Source organism: Corythoichthys intestinalis, chromosome 21 (genome assembly GCF_030265065.1).
Source record: "Corythoichthys intestinalis isolate RoL2023-P3 chromosome 21, ASM3026506v1, whole genome shotgun sequence".
Taxonomy (NCBI): domain Eukaryota; kingdom Metazoa; phylum Chordata; class Actinopteri; order Syngnathiformes; family Syngnathidae; genus Corythoichthys; species Corythoichthys intestinalis.
Genome location: NC_080415.1, coordinates 9,483,878 through 9,507,295, shown reverse-complemented (window position 1 = coordinate 9,507,295; position 23,418 = coordinate 9,483,878).

Sequence of the window (23,418 nt, the reverse complement as noted above, 5' to 3'; positions counted from 1 at the left end):
ATGAGCAGCAGTTTGAAAGTTAATGCTTTGAATATTGTAGGTGAGAAAGTATTGAACATTAAATATGCATGCAAATGAATATTGGACTATTGCTGTATTTTTCGGTCAGCTTCCTCGACTTGTACAAGTCTGTTCCTCGCCTTCTCCTTTCTGCCGGTCTGACACTCTAAGGCCTTGTACGTCCTCGCTTCGGAAGTCAAATCCTTGGAGAAGTTCGCACCAAAACAGTTGAAGAGGGACCTCCAGGAACTCCAGCAGGTGCTCTTATGCTTCCTGCACATCAGGGAGTCCCACAGCGACATTCCGAAGGATGCCATGTGGGCCATGGGGAGAGATGGCAGCTTGAGGACCGCCCGGCCCATCTCCAGGTCTCCCTTGTCGTCTGGAACATCTCCAGGATGTCGGTCCTATGTTCCTCCTTGCCCTTGCCACCGTGTTGGGGTTGATGACCACCTTGATGAGCCCGACGCTCTGATTCTCGATCGAAGAGCGCGCCAGCACCTTCTGGGTCGAGAATCGGGCCGTCCTCATCCTCTCAGGCGCCAAAAAAACATGTTTGTTTTTCATGTTTTTTTTTGTTTTTTTTTTCTTTCCCAAAAGTATATTCAACTTATCTTATTTTACAGTGTACTATACTTTTTTAAAAGTTGCATACAGTGGGGCAAATAAGTATTTCGTCAACACTAATTGTGCAAGTTCTCCAACTTGAAAATATTAGCAAGGCCTGTAAATGTCAACATGGGTAAACCTCAACCATGAGAGACAGAATGTGGAAAAAAAAAAAAAAAAACAGAAAATCACATTGTTTGATTTTTATTAAAAAAAATATTTGTAAATCCTGGTGGAAGATAAGTATTTGGTCAATACCAAAAGTTCATCTCAATACTTTGTTGGCAATAACGGAGGCCAAATGTTTTTCTGTAACTCTTCACAAGCTTTTCACACACTGTTGCTGGTATATTGCCCATTCCTCCATGCAGATCTTCTCTAGAGCAGTGATGTTTTGGGGCTGTCTTTGGGCAACACGGACTTTCAACTCCCTCCACAGATTTTCTATGGGGTTGAGATCTGGAGACTGGCTAGGCCACTCCAGGACCTTGAAATGCTTCTTATGAAGCCACTCCTTTCTTGACCTGGCTGTGTGTTTGGGATCATTGTCATGCTGAAAGACCCAGCCACATCTCATCTTCAATGGCCTTGCTGATGGAAGGAGATTTCCACTCAAAATATCTGGATACATGGCCCCATTCATTTTTTCCTTTACACAGATCAGTCGTCCTGATCCCTTAGCAGAAAAACAGCCCCAAAGCATGATGTTTCCACCCCAATGCTTCACAGTGGGTATGGTGCAATTCAGTATTCTTTTTCCTCAAAACAAGAGAACCTGTGTTTCTACCAAAAAGTTATATTTTGGTTTCATCTGACCATAACACATTCTCCCTGTCCTCTTCTGGATCATCCAAATGCTCTCTAGCGAACCGCAGACGGGCCTGGACATGTATTGGCTTCATCGGGGGATACGTCTGGCAGTGCAGGATTTGAGTCCCTGGCGGCGCATTGTGTTACTGATAGTAGCCTTTGTTACTGTGGTCCCAGCTCTCTGTAGGTCATTCACTGGGTCCCCCTGTGTGGTTCTGGATTTTTGCTCACTGTTCTTGTTATCATTTTGACGCACGGGGTGAGATCTTGCATGGAGCCCCAAATCGGGGGAGATTATCAGTGGTCTTGTATGTCTTCCATTTTCTAATAATTGCTCCCACAGTTGATTTCTTTACACCAAGCGAAGAGTGAAGAGTTACAGAAAATGTTTGGCTTCCGTTATTGCCAACAAAGGGTACATAACAAAGTATTGAGATAAACTTTTGGTATTGACCAAATACTTATTTTCCACCACGATTTGCAAATAAATTCTTTAAAAATCAAACAATGTGATTTTCTGTTTTTTTTTCACATTTTGTCTCTCATGGTTGAGATTTACCCATGTTGACAATTACAGGCCTCTCTAATATTTTCAAGTAGGATAACTTGCACAGTTGGTGGTTGACTAAATACTTATTCGCCCCACTGTATGGCTACACTTAGTTAATTTATAGACTATGTTCATTCTGCCCAATTGTAAGACTGAAAACATGTGTTTCAGAAATAAAAGGATTATCAGTCAGTGCATAACAAGTTAGAATGTGTATAACCTGGTCAGCCAGAAATGTAAATGGAAAACTTGTAGATCTGCCAAACATACTAATAAATTTATATGTGTGGATAAGGCTAACAAAAATGGACAAATATGCACTTTTCAACACGTTTGGTTGCTATCAATCAATAATAAAGCAATAAAGGAAAAGCTTTATATAAAAAAATGTGGTGGCTAAAGCTCGCGCATCCGTCTTGCAGTTCTGCAGTTAAGAGTCCATTGGTGTCAATGGTTATCTTGTCCTGTCATTGCCCATTCCAGGGTGCAACCCGCCTTTTGTGTAAAGTCTGCTGTGCTACTTTCCAGCACACCCATGACCCTAGTGAAGACAACCATTAAACAAAATGGATGTCTAAATGCCGTTCTACTGCTACAAGAGCCAAACATAATGAGTACAGTACATCCAATAGCTTTGTCTTCTCACCTCAGCCATACACAGTGCAAAACAAAATGCTCTGTTGCAGTCAGTGAAGTGAACCTGCCTGCATACGCCCCATTTGGTTGTTTATTATGCTTAGTGGAGATGTGGAAATGTAAATCTGGCTTGGAGCTAATGTGGACAACATGTGCTACCTGAAGTTGCTTTTAATAGTTTACAGATGTTAGGTCATTTTGGTATGGCTGCTTGCAGATTACAGGCACCCACAGCCTTTGGTTTAACATGCAAAACTTGCTCACCATTCCTACGTGATCATGTAGAGAGAGAAAATTTTGAGGATGCAACATATTTTCCAACCTGTAGTCCTTTCTTTAACCGATCAAATTTTTTTAAACTACACATGCAACTTTAATATACCGGTACTTTTCAAACAAATGAAAAGGGAAAACTGTGCGGGGGCATCATCGCAGTCGCGTGTGTGGCGCTACGTGAGCTCGTCAAAATGTGACGCCGTTTGCTTGCAGAGCGAGTGAGGCGTGAACGCATTGAGTCACAGAGCTGTGGCAGCCTGGTGGAAAACGTGGTGTTTACTCTCCAAAGAGTAAATATGGCTAATGGAGGTGTGCAAAGAAGAAAAGCAGAAGGAGAGCTAACGGATGAAGAGAATCAGACAGGGAGTGACTGAAAGGATATGATGGAATAATGAAACCTTAGACACACTCGGCATTTGTCATTTTCTTGTGAATCTGTTTAAATCCGTCTGCCCATTTTCTTTGCTGCTTGACCCGCTTGCAGCCAGAGGTGAGTTGGAATCCTTGCCAGACGCAAGAGATTGGCTGCTAGTGACAGAGTACACATAAAAACGGACGGCCATTCACACTCGCCTTCACGTGCTTACTGAAAGTGAGCCGCACGGCACGGTAGGCAGGGGAACTACTACACAACCCGTGATCACAGATGCATACAAAATTTAATTGTCAAGACATCAAGACTAGGAATCGACCGGTATGGGTTTTTTAGGACCAATATAGATACTGATTATTAGTAGTTAGAGGGGCTGGTAACCAATTTTTGGAGCTAATATTCATTAGCAGTAAAAATGTAAAAATTGGCGTTAAAAACAATTGAATAATGCAAAGTTTCTGCATTTACCTCTGAACACGTGTTTTCTGTCCTTCTCACATAATTATAACCATGTCTACACGTAGCAGGGAATTTGGCAAAAAAGAAGAATTTTTTCACACGCACATTTTGAGCATTCAAAACGAGGGTTCTTAAAAACTCCGTCCAAAGTAAAGTTGTGGGAATTCTGCGTTTGTAGCAGCATTATGTGGACACGAAGATTTAACTGTGGAAACGTCACTGACTGCTAGGGATAGGAATCGAGAACCGGTTCCTATAGAATACCGGTTCCGTGCGTTTCGATTCCATGGAATCGTTTGACAGTTTATCTAACGATTCTCTTACAGATGCATAGCAGCATGGATTACATCACATAATTTACACATGCTACACACAATCTGTTCAGCAAGTAAGACTACAGTACATGATTAATCAAAGAGTGACCACTTTCTGAAATGCACCTGACGACTACAGCCAATCAGTGTATTTTCGCCCGTAATTCGAGATAGGATGGTCCCATTGGTCCGAAACCACTTAATTCTACTCAGTATCAAAAGGCCTTTCCATAGAGTACCCCAACTATGTCTAGGAAGTTAACAAATCCAAGTTAACGGAGGATTGTGCTAAAATTCCTCTTATATTGTATGAGATCCAACTGTCCTTATGAAATCACATCAACCTAAATATAAACTTGTTGTTGTTGTTATCAAATAAATTTCATTCCACTTCACGACTGTGTCCCAATTGTTGTTGATTCTTGACAGAAAAATTACATTTTATATCTTTATGTTTGAAGGCTGAAATGTCGCGAAAGGTTGACAAGTTCAAGGGGGCCGAATACTTTCGCAACGCACTGTATTAGGGCCCAATCCTCAGTTTTTCAGTTCATCAGCAGTAGGTAGATGAGGATATAGTGTGAAGTGCTTTGAGAGCCTTAAAAAGGTGGAAAGGCGCAATACAAGTGTAACTCCATTCGCCATTACCATTTAATCAATCAGAGGACGGGGTGAATACTAGTCCAGGAGACAGCAGGCAAAAGAGAGAGGCGCAGCTACATCTGAGCCGAAATAACCCAGTTTTAAATAGATTTTTGAATTGATTGAAAAGGCCGATACCGATACACGTCAAATTTCCAAGTATCAGCGCCGGTAATCAGCCCGGCCAATAAGCGGTCTATCTCTAATCGAGACAGCACTAGGTAGCTAACAGTGCAGATTTCACAGTCATCTCAGTTCTCAAAGTCATCTCCTCCCCAGATTCCAGAAAATGAAAGTTCAGAATGTGTTATGATTAATGAATTACTGTATATTTTACGACTTTAAACTTAGAAAAAGAATTTTTTATGTCTCGACGACACAGGATTTCTATGCAACTCTATGGCTAGGTGTCCGACTTGTGATTTGGGGGCGTGGTTTTCTTGATAGGTCCATTAGGGTTGGTGTTGTGGCAATTGGAATTCGTGTCGTGGCTATTTGCATTTGTGCTGTTACTACCGTATTGGCAAGAATATAAGACGGTGTTTTTTGCATTGAAATAAGACTGAAAAAGTGGGGATCGTCTTATATTCGCGCTATAGACATTATACCCATTCACCACGCTAGATGGCGCCAGATATCATTGAAGTGATGTTCTGTCATGACAGATCTCAGCTACTCTCAAGTTTAACCAGTTTGCTTTATTTTATTGCAATGTTTTTCCTTATTCAGATTTGTTTCAAGACTACAGTTACACTTCACGTTGATGGTTAATGCAGTTATTGCAATTTTGTTGTTTTATGACAATAGATTGGTTTGTTTACATTTCAAAAACCAGAAACCAATTCATTTACGAATGTGATTGCACTTTAGTTTACATATTTAAATGTTCAGATATTAAGATTTGAATGAGGCAAAATAACATACTTTTTTTCTCAAATATATTGAGAAAATAGCCATGTTTCAAATGTGCTGTAATCATTTTCTGTATAAAAATTAATTTGGTGTTCAAAAAGTCTTGTTTTTCAAACTTGAGTCTTGAAAAAGAGGGGGTCGTTTTATAATCAGGGCTGTCTTATATTCGGGCCAATACGGTATTTGCAATCATTCTTTAGCCGATTTGCATTAGTGCTTTCTTCTTTTTGCGAAGTGTTTGGATTTTTCGCATTTCGCCTGACATTTCACGGCCACCGTACTAACTACTTAACCAATGAACAAGCTTTTTGGGGGATAGAAAATGCAGTTAATGATGAAAGGAAAAAAATCAACAATGAACAGCAACAACTGCAATTATGACAAAAAACGCCTCAGCTGTCAGCTCTCAAATTTACATTGCCTTCAAACCACAGTGTCAGTTCAGATGACCCCCCCTCCCACAGAACGTGCGTGTAAACGCAACAACATAAGGCAGAACACACTTCTTCTCATCTTCCTCCACATGACATAAGACATAAGAACAGCTCTTAAAAAGGGTTTGATCAAAAGTTGTTTTAAAACTAACTTTTTACAAATAAGAAGAATTGCTTGACAATTTGTATAATAGAAGAGAAGTAACAGTACAATCCAAACTGAGTCTACCGCACTTTAATGTACCCCATGAGGCTAATTATTTGACTTGAAGGGCACTGTTGGTAACTTCCTCAGAGCCAAAAAGGTGCAGCTACGTCTCAAAAGTGTATAAGTCAAGTGTGGCTGGAACAAAAGCCTTAAATTAAAGGGTACGAACCCATTGATAAACCACTGTGCCCCCTGTAGGTACACCTCTCCTGCTTAAGTATAGTTTGAGCTGAGAGCGACATGACAGAATGACGTCTTGGGAAACTTCTCATCTTGACTTGAAGCTACAGCGTCAAAATTTGAGCAAACAGTGAGAGTCAACTGCTAAACTCTCTCTGCTTTTCTTTTGGGAGTCCCTGCAGGCCGCCTTTGCATTTTAGAGTTTTAAGAGAATTCTATCTTATGTACAGAGGTGGGTAGAGTAGCCAAAAATTTTACTCAAGATAGAGTAGCGTTACTTCAAAATAATATTAGTCAAGTAAGAGTTAAAGTAGTTATCCAAAAAAATGTACTGATGTACAAGTAAAAACGTATTTGAAGAAAAAGAATAGTAAAGTGATGGTTAACATTGTGAGTAATTGCTTATGATGTTAGATTAGAACAAAAAAAAAAACAAGGGTATTTTCTTTCTCAGCACAAAGTTATCTATACGAACTGTTATTTATATACTGCACTATAATATATTAGATACCCGCATCAAGCCAAAGAAATACAAAAAAATATCTATATCATTGAAGTCCTGCGAGAGAAAAAAAATCTGCAGAACTGAAACATCATTCGTCCAACACCTCGTAGCGGAGAAAATAGTTTGTAGTTTGAATAGTTGAATAGTTCCGTCATAGTTCCTATTATGAAATCAAAAGGATCATATCTCTGGTTTTCCATGATCAAACGGTGCCAAATAAAAACTGGGTGAGAGGTAAAAATCTGCGCTTTTGAGTCATGCTGAGGGCAGCACTCTATGTCAAATACTTCAAAGAGATATTATGTTTTTTTTTATAATTGGTCCAAAAGGCAACAGATAAAGTGCAAACAGAAAAGGCTCTAAAATAGAGCCTTGCGGCACCCCGCAAGACAGAGAAGTTCGTGAGGATCATTGTTGAGAAGGTCCTATGTTCCAGGTATGATTTAAAATCTACACTTTCGAGTCATGTTGACGGCAGCGCTCTATTTCAAATACTTAGTTTTTTACGGTGCTTTACAGACGCCACATGATTGAACAGGCCGGTGTGATCACAGAACAGCAAGCTTGAGTCTGATTGGTGTAATGGACACATGTGATTATTCTTGCGGCGTTTTCATTGGTGAAACAGGTACAGCTACTGTTGGCATCGCTGCAAAAAAAAAAGTCAAATCTAATATGTACAATAAACAGCAAAATTGTAATGACGAGTGCAGCCAAAAGTAGCAGAGTAAGAGTAGCGCTTCTTCTTCACGTATTTACCAAAGTAAAAGTAAGAAGTATGGCTTAGTAAAACTATTAGTAAGAAGTACATTTTTCTCAAAAAGTTACTCAACGCTTTACTACCAGTAGTGTGTAATCTAAATAATTACTTTTCTCATCTTTGCAATGCCGTTACGATTACTGAGGATGTGAAGGGGCGTGTTACTACAATTTGGTTGAAAGAAGCGAGTTGTCTGATTTTGTCACAGCTTCATGGGAGAGAACAGAGTTGGAGGAGGGGAGGAAACAAGGGGGTGGTGACGCCTTTGCAGATACGATAATGAATGGCGAGGTGGCTCGGAGCATTAGCGTCTGTCTGTCTGTCTGTCTGTCTGTCTGTCTGTCTGTCTGTCTGTCTGTCTGTCTGTCTGTCTGTCTTTCTGTCTGTCTGTCTGTCTGTCTGTCTACAGAACCTAATATATTTTATTACCAAAAATAGTCACTTGCGCTGAACATTTCTTGAATGACGTATCTATGAACCCTGAGTGATGTTTTTTGTTTTTAAATCAAAACAACTACAGCAAAGATAGAAGAGGCAGGAGATTCAGAGCCTCACCTGCATATTGAAAAATATACCTATGGCGGAAAACACAGACAAGACTGAAAAAGCAGTTTCTGCTCTTGCACTCCTCTGAAACTGACACTGCTGTATTTTAAGCCAAAACAACTGTTGTGTTTGATAGAACAATATGTCCATATGCTGCCATAGCAGATTCATAGCGCATTAAGCCCCGGAACTATTTTTAATTTGTCCGTTTTACCCTGAAAACCCCTGTTTACAGACGTCGAGCAAACCGCTTCTGTTTTAACCCAGCCATAAAACTAAGGTAATTAATTATGATAATCATTCAAAATGTCTGTCATTTTTAGCTTAGAATCATTAATTGATGTCTAATATTTCGTTAAAAAAAAAAAGACTTTGAAAAAAATTATTCACTCGCATATTTTAAACTTTTAAACAAATGACATCACAATGAAAAAAATGGCGTCTGTAAAAAAGTCAAGGATATCTACCTCATAACTATCGCTTCATTCATCTCCGATATGTTATATGATAAATAATGGACCCAAACAAAGAAAAATTGAAAAAAAAAAAGTTTAAAGGGGTAAATATATGAAAAAGAAAATCTCGACCACACCTTGATGTCTGCGATTTCTGCATCGCGACCCTTTTTATATTGCCATGTGATGTGGGAAAATATTACATTATGCTTTTGTGATTTATGATTGCTTCTGTGACATAGATTGTAACAACTTCTATTGTTTTTCACCTTGTTCCCATAGTTAGGAGACGCGCTTGAGAATCTCCCGAGATAACATGTTTTGCACCATAATATTTACCATTTGTTGGCATCTGTTGCAGCACAGCTCATTTGTCCCATGTGAAAAGCCCTTTTTCAAGGGGGCTGAACCAAAAGTAGCTTACATGTTTGTGATTGGACGGGGCCGCACCGCTCGGGGGCCTCTCCACCTCCGAGGGGTGCGTCCTTACAAAACCGGACATTTCCGGGCGACCCGTGAGGTCTGCCAGCGGGTCACGTACGGATCGCCTGCCTTTATTGGAGTGTTGCTGGCTTCCCATTCACTTGTCACGGTAAGCGATTTTCATTGCTAAAGGGACATTTTGTTTTGCTGTAACGGTAACGCGGGGATTCTTGGGTTGACAAGCTCAAGTCTAGCGTCATCGTTGACATTTATTGATACTTGTTTGCTTGCTCTTGTGGGATTGTAATCAATAAATCTCATTTATTCTGCATTTTCTAATCAATAAACATCGTCTATTGAGCAAAAGTGTGCCTGTTACTGATTCACCGCGAACCAGGAAATTTCGGAAAACACCATGTTTCACCCATAAAATACCACAAAAATCCAGCTGTGGGCGTTCACAACTGTGTTTTGACACTCAGTGATACATGCTACATGGAGTTTTTGGATCGAAACAAGGTATGTACGCGATAATATCCCGTTTATTAAGTCATGGCGTCTGTTATTCTGCTCTTGCGTTCTCTCGCCTTCCAGATAGGGTTTTGCTGTTTAAAAAACATTTTTTTTTTAGAAAATGCCCTTCTGCTCAAAATTTTTCTTCCCCCAGAAAATAGAGATTTTAAACTTTCCAATGATGTATCACACATGCATATTGGACAATTTTGAAATTTGGCCAAATTGGGGGTCTTAGAGCGGAACTTCAAGTCACCTGTGTGTTCTCCGCCGGAGGTCACGGTAACGTCAGTTAATTTGCAGAGTAACTACTTACTCTTAAGGCTGAGTTATGCTTCTGCGAGAGACCTATGCAATCAAGGCAGACCCGATTTACGACCCTCTGCCTTAGCCTAACGTGCAGCTAAACAAAATTCTGATTATGCGTCGTGTCAATGCATGGTGACGTGACGCAAATGGACTGTGATTGGTTCGCTCAGACTGTTGTTTCCGGTTCAGTGCGAAATCACCGCCATTTACAAACATTCTTGCGGTATTGACCACCTCTGCAACCGTCTTCTGCGTCGCCTGCACCTCAACATTTGTATGATCAACATATGTAGTTCAATGCGGAGTAGCTGAAGATCCACATTCAAGCGTTCCATCTCCTTTGGCATTGTTGTGTAACCGGAAAAAAGACTAGAGTAGGTCGACAAGAGTCCCCAAACCCGTACAAACACAATGCCACACCCCTCTAGTGGCTTTTGTCGCCGTTGTCGCTACGCCGTCACCTCAACGCAGAAGCATAACTCAGGCTTTACAAAGAGGTAACTGAATTACTAAATTACTTTTTGGGAGAAGTAATTTGGAACTGTAACCTAGTAAGATTAACAACACTGGTTACTACCGACCACTACTTATGTAATTGCATTGTCTGTTCAAATAAATTTGAATTTTCTCAAAACTACCAGGATAAGCATCAAAAGTTTCAGTGTGTGTAAATGAAGTTGATTAAATACTACTCATAAGTGCTGTGGAAATGAATTTGTCTTTCCAAAGAGCCTTATTTTTCTTTTTGACAATGGGAGACAAATTAACTTTAACAATTTTTATAATTGCAGTTTAGAGTTGTATACAACTTTAACGCACCATTCTATTCTAAAGTCTAAAAATGAGTTGCAATCAAAACTAAGCAGTAGGGCCTTTTATTGGATCTCGTTACGTTGGACCCAGTGAAAAAGTCAGTGAGTGCTTATGGAAAATTCTGTAGTGTCACAGAAGCTCTTTCATTCGTCTTTCGCTGTATGATGATATTGTGAAGATTTTTTGTAAAAAATCATGCCAAAATAAACAAAAAAAAACAAACAAACAGACAAACAAAATCATTGCCCTAGTGTAAAAATAAGAGATAGACTTTCCAGGAATCACTTCCTGACATACCCCATAAAAGTCTGGAAGGCCAACTTTCAGAATCCCTTATCAAAAAGCCCGAGTTGCCCATTATATGACGTGTATTGAAATACTTAGGAAATGGAGAGAATTTGAGGAAAGCATCTCATGTCTGGGTGTGTGCAGCCTTCAGATAGGTGTGATATGCCATTCTTGGAAAGTCTGACGTGATGAATGGCCACCTCGAGCTTGTGCGCCGCTGTTCCGCTCTGATCTGAATGTCTGAGCACCGGGTGTTTGTTGACACAACGTCATTCAGCATCACATGTTGTTTAAACAACACTTAGGGAAGACCCAGGCGACTCCCCGTGCGGGAGGATGACTGGTATCCCATCCATCATTTTACCAAATCGCTCCTGTCTGCTTCTCACATAATATCTCAATCTGGAATCCAGTTTTGTTGCGCTACTTCCATCATGACAATCTTTGCAACAAAGCAACAAAGTTTTGCAACAAACAAAACCGGCGGTTAGTCCCCATCAACAATGTTTCTGCTTGGCTTGCGCTAATTCGCTTGTCTGTGTCTGAAACTTGGCATTTTTCACCCTCCTTTTTTTACATTATTGCTCCAAAGAAGAATGATGGGTCTCTCTAGGCACAGCCAAGAACAGCAATTATCATAGAAACAAAGCTTACAATCTTAAAAATAAAGGAAAAAGGAGAGACGCCGACGAACATCGGTAAAGACTGCGTTCAGACCAAAGTTAACGAGTGGACGAGTTGATTGAAGCGAGAAGGCTGTTTTATTTGTTTTGTTGGCATCACAGTAGCCGTGTTCCGTGCATTCAGTTACAAATAAACCATTGAAAACCCTGACTCTTCATCTACTACTCAGCAGTAATGGTAACTACTGCATCTTATGTTTTTATTTCAATGTATTTTTGTTTTTATACGAATTTTGACTCAATTTGGATTTTAACGGTGCAAACCAACTTACGCGAAAATTCGGGTTACGTCGTCCATAGACTAGATTGGTTGACAAGACAGCTCCGAGAAACATTGCGCCACACCTTCCCGTTGAGGGCCGACCCAGGCAGAGCGTTTGGCTTTCACTGTGATAAACTCAAACACATGCTGCGTTCAAATGTTCAAATATACTGTAGGTGGAAAAAGGACGAAAGCTTTGTCTCATGCTATTAGTCATTTCTACGTCCATGCAAAAAAAAAAAAAAAAATCGCCTCTTACATGTTTTATTTCATGTAACATTTCAATCTAAAAAAAAGGGCCAGATAGCCGGCTAGACTTGCCTCCGTGCTGAGGCAGTAGTAACTGGTGATTTTTGTGCATCTAGCGTAAGATATGAGAATTTTATAGTCATTTTAAGTTTTGCTATACTTGTCGAGATTTTCTTTTTCATATATTTACCCATTTATACATTTTTTTTTTTTTTTTTTCTTTGTTTGGATCGATTATTTATCATCTAACATATCGGAGAAAATGCGACTAACAAAAAAAAAAAAAAATACAATTAAGCGATAGTTATGAGGTAGATATCCGTGACTTTTTTACAGACACCATTGTTTTCATTGTGACATCATTTGTTTAACAGTTTAACATATGCGAGTGAATAATTTTTGTTAAGTTGTTGTTTTTTTTTTTTTTTTTAAACGAAATATTAGACATTAATTAATGATTCTAAGCTAAAAATGACAGACATTTTGGAATAATAAATATAATTAATTACCTTCGTTTTATGGCTGGGTTGAAACAAAAGCGGTTGTGCGACGTCTGTAAACGGGGATTTCCAGGGTAAAACGGACAAATTAAAAATAGTTTGGGGTCTTAATGTGCTATGAATCTGCTATGGCAGCATATAGACATATTGTTCTATCAAACACAAGTTATTTTGGCTTAAAATACAGAAGTTTCTTTTAAAGAAGAGCGCAAGAGCAGAAATTGCTTTTTCAGTCATGTGAGTGTTTTCTGCCAAATACATACATACATACATACATACCTATATATATATATATATATATATATATATATATATATATATATATATATATTAGGGCTGTCAAAATTATCGCGTTAACGCGCGGTAATTAATTTTTTTAATTAATCACGTTAAAATATTTGACGCAATTAACGCACATGTCCCGCTCAGACAGTATCCTGCCTTTTGGTAAATTTTACAGCAAGGTTTTTTGTGCTGTCTAACAGCGAACTCTTGTGGTCGCTTTTCGACATGGTTTATTGCTTTCTTGCCAGTTCATTATGGCTGCACGACGTCTCGGGCTGACGCCTACGTTGTAAAGTTGTGCTTATATGATCCTTGAACAAGATTTGTCCGTAAGTATGGTTGTTGTAAAGAATGTACATATTATGTTAGTAAGTGAAATGGTATATTTTTTGTATGAGACGCTTTTTGTTTATGTTTAGTGAACCTGTATATAGCGTGTTAAGCTAACGTTGTTGCTAATGCAATGCTTGTGTACTTTTTTTTGTAGTTTCACTACGGTCTAAAGAGGACAGTGGTTTGAGGCCATTTTATTAATAAATCAGATGAAAAGGGAAGAAGTCTGATTATTAAGGCGTCGTTCACTAGCTGTCTAGCTTTGGAAAAAGTAGACGCTTCGGAGTGAGGACAGCATAGACAGATTTAAATGACAGTAGAGTGAAATGCCCACTACAGTCCTTATGTACCGTATGTTGAATGTATATATCCATCTTGTGTCTTATCTTTCCATTCCAACAAATTATTTTACAGAATATAATTTACAGAAAAATATGGCATATTTTATAGATGGTTTGAATTGCGATTAATTGCGATTAATTAATTTTTAAGCTGTAATTAACTCGATAAAAATTTTTAATTGTTTGACAGCCCTAATATATATGTATATATATATATATATATATATATATATATATAGAGCGACTTAAGTCTTTTTTGTTTAGTACTACAGCTAATAAATCACTCAATTTTCACACACTTGAGGAAAGCATGCAGAATCATCTTAATTTTACTCAACAAAAGCAAAATTAGCATTTTTCTAGATTGCGGAAAACACAGACAAGACTGAAAAAGCTGTTTCTGCTCTTGCACTCCTCTTTAAAAGAAACTGCTGTATTTTAAGCTAAAACAACTGTTGTATTTGATAGAACAGTATGTTAATATGCTGCCATAGCAGATTCATGGTGCATTAAGCCCCCGAACTATTTTTAATTTGTCCATTTTACCCTGAAAACCCCTGTTTACAGACGTCGCGCAACCGCTTCTGTTTCAACCCAGCCATAAAACGACGGTAATTAATTATATTTATTATTAAAAATGTCTGTTGTTTGTAACATAGAATCACTAATTGGTGTCTCATATTTCGTTTAAAAAAAAAAAAAAAAAAAAAAAAAACTTTAAAAAATATTCACTCACATATTTTAAACATTTAAACAAATTATGTCACAATGAAAAAATGGCGTCCGGAAAAAAATCTCGGGTATCTACCTCATAACTATCGCTTAATTGTATTTTTTTTTTTTTTGTTACTGTTGCATTTTCTCCGATATGTTAGATGATAAATAATCGGTCCAAATAAAAAAAAAAAAAAAAGGGAAAAAAAACTTTTAAAAGGGTAAATATATGAAAAAGAAAATCTCAACCACTCCTTGATGTCTGCGATTTCTGCATCGCGACCCTTGTCATATTACCATGTTTCACCCATCAAATCCCCAAAAAATCCAGCTGTGGCCATTCACAGCTGTGTCTTCACACTCAGTGATACATGCTACATGGAGTTTTTGGACCAAAACAAGGTAAGTACGCGATAATATCTCGTTAAAGTCATGGCGTCTGTAGTTCTGATCTCGCGTGCTCTCACCTCCAGATAGCGTTTTGCTGTTTAAAAAACTTTTTTTTTTTTTTTTTTTAAATGCCCGCCTGTTCAAAATTTTTGTTCCCCCAGAAAATTGAGATTTTAAGCTTTCCAATGATGTATCACACATGCAGATCGGACAATCAGATCCATTTTGAAAGTTGGCTAAATTGGGGTCTCAGAGCGGAACTTCAAGTCACCTGAGTGTTTTCCAGCATATACATTCATATACAACTTATTCAGGTTGAATTCCGATGTTACCATTGCCTCAAGACGTTTTGCCGGCTATCTGGCCCTCGTTTTTAGATTGAAATGTTACGTAAAATAAAACATGTAAAAGGCGAAATTTGTTTTAGTTTGGACGCAAAAATGTCTAAATTACTCATTTTTTGCCAAAAAAAGGGCAGCTGGCCGAAAATTACCTCATCATTTGAATATAAATTTACGTTATTGTGTATGGATCGAAAATACAAAATGACGGTCATCACAAAACAAAGAGCTTTTTAAGTTTAAAATTCCTGTAAATAAATGCGTACATCCCGGAATTTCTACAGACATGAACATAAAACAGTCTAGATTCTTGGTTAAAAGCAAAAAAAATGGGCAGTTATCATTCATTTTAGGTAAATAGTTCTAGCTAAATTTACGCAAATGTTTTCAATGCATTTTTTTCACAATGTTTAAAAGTGCATGCACGGGGATATTTTATATAATAATTACCTTGAATCCTTGACCAAATAACTCTTGAGACACTCCTGCCTGCTTGTATGCAGTAAAACTCATCCTTATTCTACCTAAATCCGGCGTTTGAACGCAGTACGTGTTTGAGTTTATCACAAAGAAAAGCCTCCTCAACACATTGCCTTGGTCGGCCCCCTCCGGGAAGTTGTGGCACATTGTCTGTAGGAGCTTTCTTGTGAACTAATGGTGACGTCTATGGATGTCCCTTAGGCTACTTTAGAGAATAATGGGTCACAAAACAGAATTAAGGTAGAGCTGAGATGAGCTGAGACCATTTTGTGCAGTAGCATGCTGTTCTGCTCGGTGTCGTGTCTTCTTAGTTAAATAAAGTGGCAAGTGGTATGATGTCACTCTAAATATAAGTAGCTGACACAACGTCACCATCTAAACACCCGGCCTGGTCATGAATTACTGATCATAACCATACCATGTTAAATTCATTGGCTTGCTTGGTGGAAACCTAACTTTTGACTGAAACTCAACCTTTATTCCAACCGTCCCTAATTAAGTAGGCAGCGTGAGTCAAACTGTGAAACACAAATGATCACTTTATGTCTGTTCACTTTTTCCCAGCAGCTTGACGTGCCCCTGATTAAAATATGTGCATTAGCCGATCAAACCGCACTGTACGAGAAGTAGGGAAAGCAAGAGGAAACCCAATCCACTTAGGCTGAGTCCAAAAAGCCACAAAGGAGTACCATTTCCCTCCGACGAGATGGCTTGTGCAAACACCCCTCGCTTTAACAATAACAATGGTCTCAAGCAGCCAGGCCAAGCTAACTAATGACAGATCCACACCTTAATGTTGAGCGCTTGTTTGGGTTTAAGTGAGGGACGGCGTGTGTATGAGAGCGGGTGGTTTTGTAGGGTAAGAATGGCAGTTGTCAGCAGGTGGCTCGTGCCGCTGGAAAACTCCCGGAATCGCGATGGGAGCGGAGATTGAAGGAGAAAACCTCTGACACAGCGTAACGCTACTCTAGCCCGGCGGCGGAGGATGTCCAACCATAACGTAGCAGCGCATTTATGCAGCTTATTGAATGGCGCAAGATGGTCTAATGAGGGCAGCGAAGCTTTTTGTCTCGCGGCCAGCAGGGTTTGATTTCCTTTTCTTTCCTAGCTGTCTACAGATCTAGCCGATGGTAACTGGAGCCCTAAAATGTGTGATGTTTTAATCTAGATAAGGCCTGCATGAGAGGAAGATGCAATGAAGCAAAAGGGAGAAGAAAATGTGAAGTGCAATGTGGTCCCCTACAATTTAAAGCTTTGGATGCTGAGAGAAGCTGTCATTGACCTCCAGACATCAAATGAGTTTATTCAGCCATGTCTGAAGAACGTTTTTAATGCATCAAAGCATATCATAGGCATCAATCAGTCAAACTATAGTGAAATACAGTGGTGTGAAAAAGTATGTGAACTTTTTGGAATTTCTCACATTTCTGCATGAACTCACCATCAAAAGTGATCTGATCTTTGTCAAAATCACACAGATGAAAAAACTGTCTGCTTTAACTAAAACCACCTGAACATTTGTAAGTTTTCATATTTTAATGAGGATAATATGCAAACAATGACAGAAAGTGGAAAAATAAGTAAGTGAACCATCAAATTTAATATTTTTTTTGCCCCCCTTTTGGCAGCTATAACTTCAACCAGACACTTCCTTTGGCTGTATATCAGTCTGGCACATTGATCAGGACTACTCTTGGCCCATTCTTCTCAACAAAACTGCTGTTGTTCAGTCAGATTCCTGGGATGTCTGGCATGAATTGCTGTCTTTAGGTCATGCCACAGCATCTCATTCTGGCATGAATCGCTGTCTTTAGGTCATGCCACAGCTTCTCAATGGGGTTCAAGTCTGGACTTCGACTTGTCCACTCCAGAACGTGTATTTTGTTCTTCTAAAACCATCCTGAAGTTGATTTACTTCTGTGTTTTGGATCATTGTTGTCACGGAACGAGGGCGGACGAGCGGTGTGGACCCAAAAGCGTGGAAACAAATGTGAGGCAAGGCAGGGAGGCAAGGCCGGGTAGCAATGAACTCAAAATTGGTTTAATGATAATTAACAAAAGCACAGGGGATCAAATAAAAGGCATAAAAACGTACTCAAACAGGGTAAGCAGGAACACAAGGGCTTCAGAAGTAGATATCGACCACACTGGGATAGACATGGACAATGATGCAACAAGGAGTGAAAAGAAACTGGGAGCTTATATACACACACAGACAAGGGGTAACGAGATAACGATGAACAGGTGAATGACAGAGGAGGATGCAGGTTGGAGGATACACTAGGAGCAGGTACAACAGGTGAAATAAATGGGCAATCACAGGGACACACTCGGAGGTAACCAACACAAAACCTAATAATTGTCTTGTTGCAACATCCATCCTCTTTTTAGCGTCAACTGTCTTACAGACAGTCTCAGCTTTTCCTGCAAAACATCCTGATAAACTTTTGAATTCATTCTTCCATTAATGATTGCAAGCTGTCCAGGCCCCGAGGTAGCAAAACAGCCCCAAATCATAATGCTCCCTCCACCATGCTTCACGGTGGGGATGAGGTGTTGATGTTGGGTGAGCTATTCTATTTTTCCGACACACATGACAAACTGTGTTACTCCCAAACAATTCAAATTTGGTTTTATCAGACCACAAAATATTTTGCTAAAACTTTTGTGGAGTGTCTAAGTGCCTTTTTGCGAACATTAAACGACAAAAATGTTCTTTTTAGACAGCAGTGGCTTCCTCCGTGGAGTCCTCCCATGAACACCGTTCTTGGTCATAGTACAATTACATATAATTGATGTGTGTGTGCACAGAGATATTGGACTGTACCAGTGATTTCTGTAAGTCTTTAGCAGACACTCTTGGGTTATTTTGTTACCTCTCTGAGTACTCTGCGCTGAACTCTTGGCGTCATCTTTGGTGGACGGCCACTCCTTGGGAGAGAAGCAAAAGTGCCAAACTCTCTCCATTTGTAGACAACTTCTCTGAGTGTTGATTGATGGACATCCTGACTTTTAGAGATGGTTTTGAATTCTTTCCCAGCTTTATACAAATCAACAACCCTTGATCGCAGGTCTTCAGAGAGCTCTTTTGACCGAGCCATGATGCACATCAGACAATGCTTCTCATCAGGACATTTCTTATCAGGTGCGTGTTTTATTGTGGGCCGGGTAGCTTTAAACCACTCATCAATGATTGGGCACACACCTGACTTAAAATGTTTGGTAAAAAGTGGTTTCAATTGCTCATTAAGTCTCCTTAGGCAGAGAGTTCACATACTGAATTTTCCCCCTTCTGTCATTGTTTGCATTCTATCCTCATTAAAATATGAAAACCTATATATGTTTGGGTGGTTTCAGTTAAAGCAGACACTGTATTTTCATCTGTGTGATTTCAACAAAGATCATTTGATGGTGATTTTATGTGGAAATGTGAGAAATTCCAAAAGATTCAGATACGTTTCCATACACCTTATAATGCTTTTCATCCAGACAAATGTACCTCAAAGAGCTTCACATGGAACACAAAACCAAAACCAACCCCCATGAAAGTTGATGTCGCTGGTTAAACTTGATTTGGCTGCTCATAACTTCTTGATCCACCATGCTACGCTCCCTTAAATGGAATCAGCAGAAAGTCTGAAGTTCTTCGTAGATCTTTTTAATTGTCTACTCGGAATGTTTGAAGACTGATCTGACATTCCTTATGATGCAGGTGTTAAAGAAAAGTTAGCCTCAACCTGCAGGCCGAACTGGGAAACTTCCTTTATGAAAAGGTGATGATATCTGTGTGCCTTGGCTGCCGTCTGTCGCTCCACTCAAGTGTCATTCCACTTCCCACCGCAATCATACGTTGAACCACCCAGTAGAGGAAGGCTTTGAAAAGTAAAATGACACAAACAGTATGTGCAGGCCACACAGGACAGCACAATTAGTTTTCCCTGTTGAAATGATTAAATATTTCTTCTGGGATTGCATTTTTAATATACGTTCCAAATAAACAGAGATTTACCATCCATGTAGTGATGGATCCTTTTATCAAGTAAATCAAATCAAATTTTATTTATATATCTGTTTACAAAAACCCAAAAAGTCCTCAAAGTGCTTTACAACAACAACAAATCCCAAATATAAGGCGCACCTGTGTATAACGCGCACCCCAAATTTACTTGTAAAATCTAGGGAAAATTATTGTACCCATTTGTAACGCGCTCCCTAATTTTAGCACCAATGAATAGAAGAATACAAGAAAACAGAGCTCGTGTACAGATACAGAAATGTCATTTTACTGACTGCTGAAACACAGCACAAGCATAGCACATTGGTAGTTCAAAACATTACCGTAAACTGACAATATGTACGAAATAATATGCTTTGACAACTTCTCCAACTTCTCCAACTTATCCAGGAGAAAACAAAACAGATGTGACTTTTCTTTTAAAGGGCTGCTGTTTAACTTGCTCGTTTCATCATGATGAATAAAGGTTTCTTCCATGGATAGATACGGTAAAATAAAAGTGAGGCTAGAAGTCGGAAAACCGAAAGCGTGCATCGCTAACAAGAGGAACTATTGTTATTTGGGTTTGAGTTTCCCGAGGGACAGATATAGTTGACGGACACAGAAAGTCTGTGTTGTGTTTCATTTGTTACGGTCCGAGTTGCAGAGCTGCAATAAACGTTGACTCAAATGAGTTCAAGAAACTAAATTATGTGCTTTATGAAGAGTGAAAAAAGCAGAATTTAACACAGGCAAAATCATTCGACCAATCAGAGTGAGGTATTACCGTGTAACGAGTTGACAGAATTCAGCGGAACTTATGTTGGCACGTTGTATAGTTCCCGAGGGGAAGTATTTTGTTGAGGGAACAGCCGGAAACATAGTAGTTATATTCTGTGGGTTGCATGTGAGACAGACATTGCTAAAGTATTTTGTTGCAACCTAAATGTCAATAAAGCAACGCGGATTAGCTCCGTTGTTTGACACTCCGCCTCCGACTCCTTCCCTAGCTTTTTTTAAAAATTTTATTTATTTATTTATTTATTTATTTCAAACAATAACATACACACATGATACAAACTGTGCAAGACAAACATCAAAACCTACACGAGAAAAGAGAAAAAAAATAAATAACTGAGGCACTTTGTACATAGTGTACTACTCGTGAGTCGTGGCAGAATGCTATCACAAACATAAGGCACTTCAATTGCCGTATTCACAACAACATTATTACAAAAAAATACAAACATTAAGAGTCAGCCAATGACAGATCCCTGAGATATTGTAGTGTGCAAATCCTCTTCTTGTTCTTCATATGTTTAAACGTGACTATATTAGACTCAAAGTCCAAAAGAAATAGTCGAAAATATGGCACAGACCTTGAAAATCTCACCTTGTGCAAGTAAAATTTACCAAGCAGCAACATCAAATTAACTACAAATGATAAAGGTTTAACATCAGATTTAAACCCTACAATTAACACACTTAGTTCAATGACAATCGTATGTCCAGTTTTTACACCAAAAAAATGCACAAGATCTTTCCAAAATGCAGTTGTCACAGGACAGAAGTAAAAAAGATGTATAAGTGTCTCTGGTTCAGATTTACAGAAAGAGCACTTATCGTCAATGTCCATGTATTTTCAATCACTCCTTCCCTAGCTCGCCACGACCGAAACAAAATGGTGACGTCACGTACCGTAATGGTCGGCAACGGATCGCCGCATACGTTTCTTCAACACAACATGGCCGTGTCAATTAAAAAAAAAGTCGGTCTATTGGGGAAAAATACATATATAATACATCTATATATATATATATATATATATATACACGACATCGGCAGTTTTGACCATTATGCAGTAATTTAGCCCTGTCGTACTGAATTAATGTATCTTATTATTATTTTGCATTACAAGACTGTTATTTGTCAAGACCATTCAATTTATTTAGCAATCGGGGAAAAACACTTAGATACAAAGACTATTGTGTAAAAATATTGGAGTACAGCGAAAAATTAATGATTGTATGTGCAGAGGCGTAGCAAGGGTCCCCGGGGGGCCCAGGCAACAGGCAACATGGGGCCCTTTGAGCATGTGCAAGTAAGGGGGACAGTTGGACTTGGAGCAATAGCATATTTAATAAAAGTCTAATAATGCCTCGCTCTCATAGAGCGCTTTTTAGGACACTCTAAAGTGCCCCCCCCCCCGCCCCCCCAATTGCATTATTCATTCACTTCACACTATCCATGATTATTTACACACATTTGCCTTAATAGACAAAATGTACTTCAGATTATTATTATTATTGTGCTTAGTACACATACCTTTACACATACCGTATTCTACTGACTAGCTGGTAAGTTATATTGCTTTTACTTAATAAGGATAACATTCTGGCACAGAAGTGAATCATGTAACATCTTATTATGGAGATAGAATAGTGCCAAAAGAAGTGAGGTTGTAAAATGAAAATTATCCCTGTAAAATGACCAATTTTAACTAAACACTTGTATTTCCAAATTTTGCGTTGTAAAAAAAAAAAACAAAAAAAACGAAGGAATAAATTGTTCTACAAGTTGTTTTTTTCTGTTTGCAAGTATTTTTTTTTTTTTTTTTTTTTTTTTGTTCTACAGGTGTTTTCTCTTCACTATGGGTTAAAAATGACCAATTACAGGTGCACACGTTTTGTCACATTCTGTTTGAGTTATAAGAGCCAAAAAAGATACTCGTAACCTAGTTTTAAAATAAATAAAAAAATACCTGTAAAATGACTAATTTTAACTTGTAAAACAAAAAAACAACAACTTGTATTTCCAAAATTTGCGTTGTGATATAAACATGAAAAAAAACAATGTAAAAAAAAAAATTCTACAAGTGTCTTTTTTTTCGTTTACAAGTTTTTTTTGTTGTTGTTGTTCTACGGGTGTTTTTATGTGCTACAGGTTAAAAACCACCAATTACAACCTCACGAGTTTTGTCTCCCCCTTGTCGCGTTTTCAGAGACAAAAATCACTTGTAACCACAGACGAAAAAAACTACTTGTCCATCGAAAGAATCTGTTGTAAAACTCAAACACAAAAATATCATTCCAAGTCGTGGTAAAAAAAAGACGTTAGGAGCACAATCTAGTGAATAGTTCTTCAGGTGTTTTTTCTTTAACCCTTGTGCCGAATATAACAGTATATGTAATTTTTTGATGGTTTTTGTTTTTACATCAAAGAGAAAGCATAGGAAAAAAAAAACTCCAAATGTTAAATATTTCCTTGGTTCTTAAAACAGACAGACGTTCCAAATGCAACTTTGCCGTCATTTCTAAACCTTTGCATTAAGTAGCCAAAGAACTTGAATGCACGTGACTCGAAATTACAAAATATGTAACCATTGACTACCATTATAATTCATAAATTTGGATTTATTGTACACCTGACGTATTTTATTGCAATTTTCGTGATTTTCGTAACAATCCTTTCAACGACGGTCAAATAACGTGAGACGGATATAGAGTGTATTTACACCCCTACCCCAGCAGGTGGCACAAGAGACCACTAAATGATTTTGCATGCAAACTCCATACTGTTTAAAAGCTGGATTTTCGAGTGCGCGCTGCTTGTGGTCATCTTGGCCATAAAAGTGGCGAAAACTAAGCACTTTACACTCATATGGATGTACAACATCATTTTAAGATGCTAAACTAACACCTTCCCTCTTAAAGCAAATGTGCAATGCGAATATAATGTAAAGAACGCTCTCCTCGACGAGTGGGATCAACCAGCCGACGTAACAGGAAAAACACGAAACGGTCGCGCTGATAACGGCTCTAACTTATCATA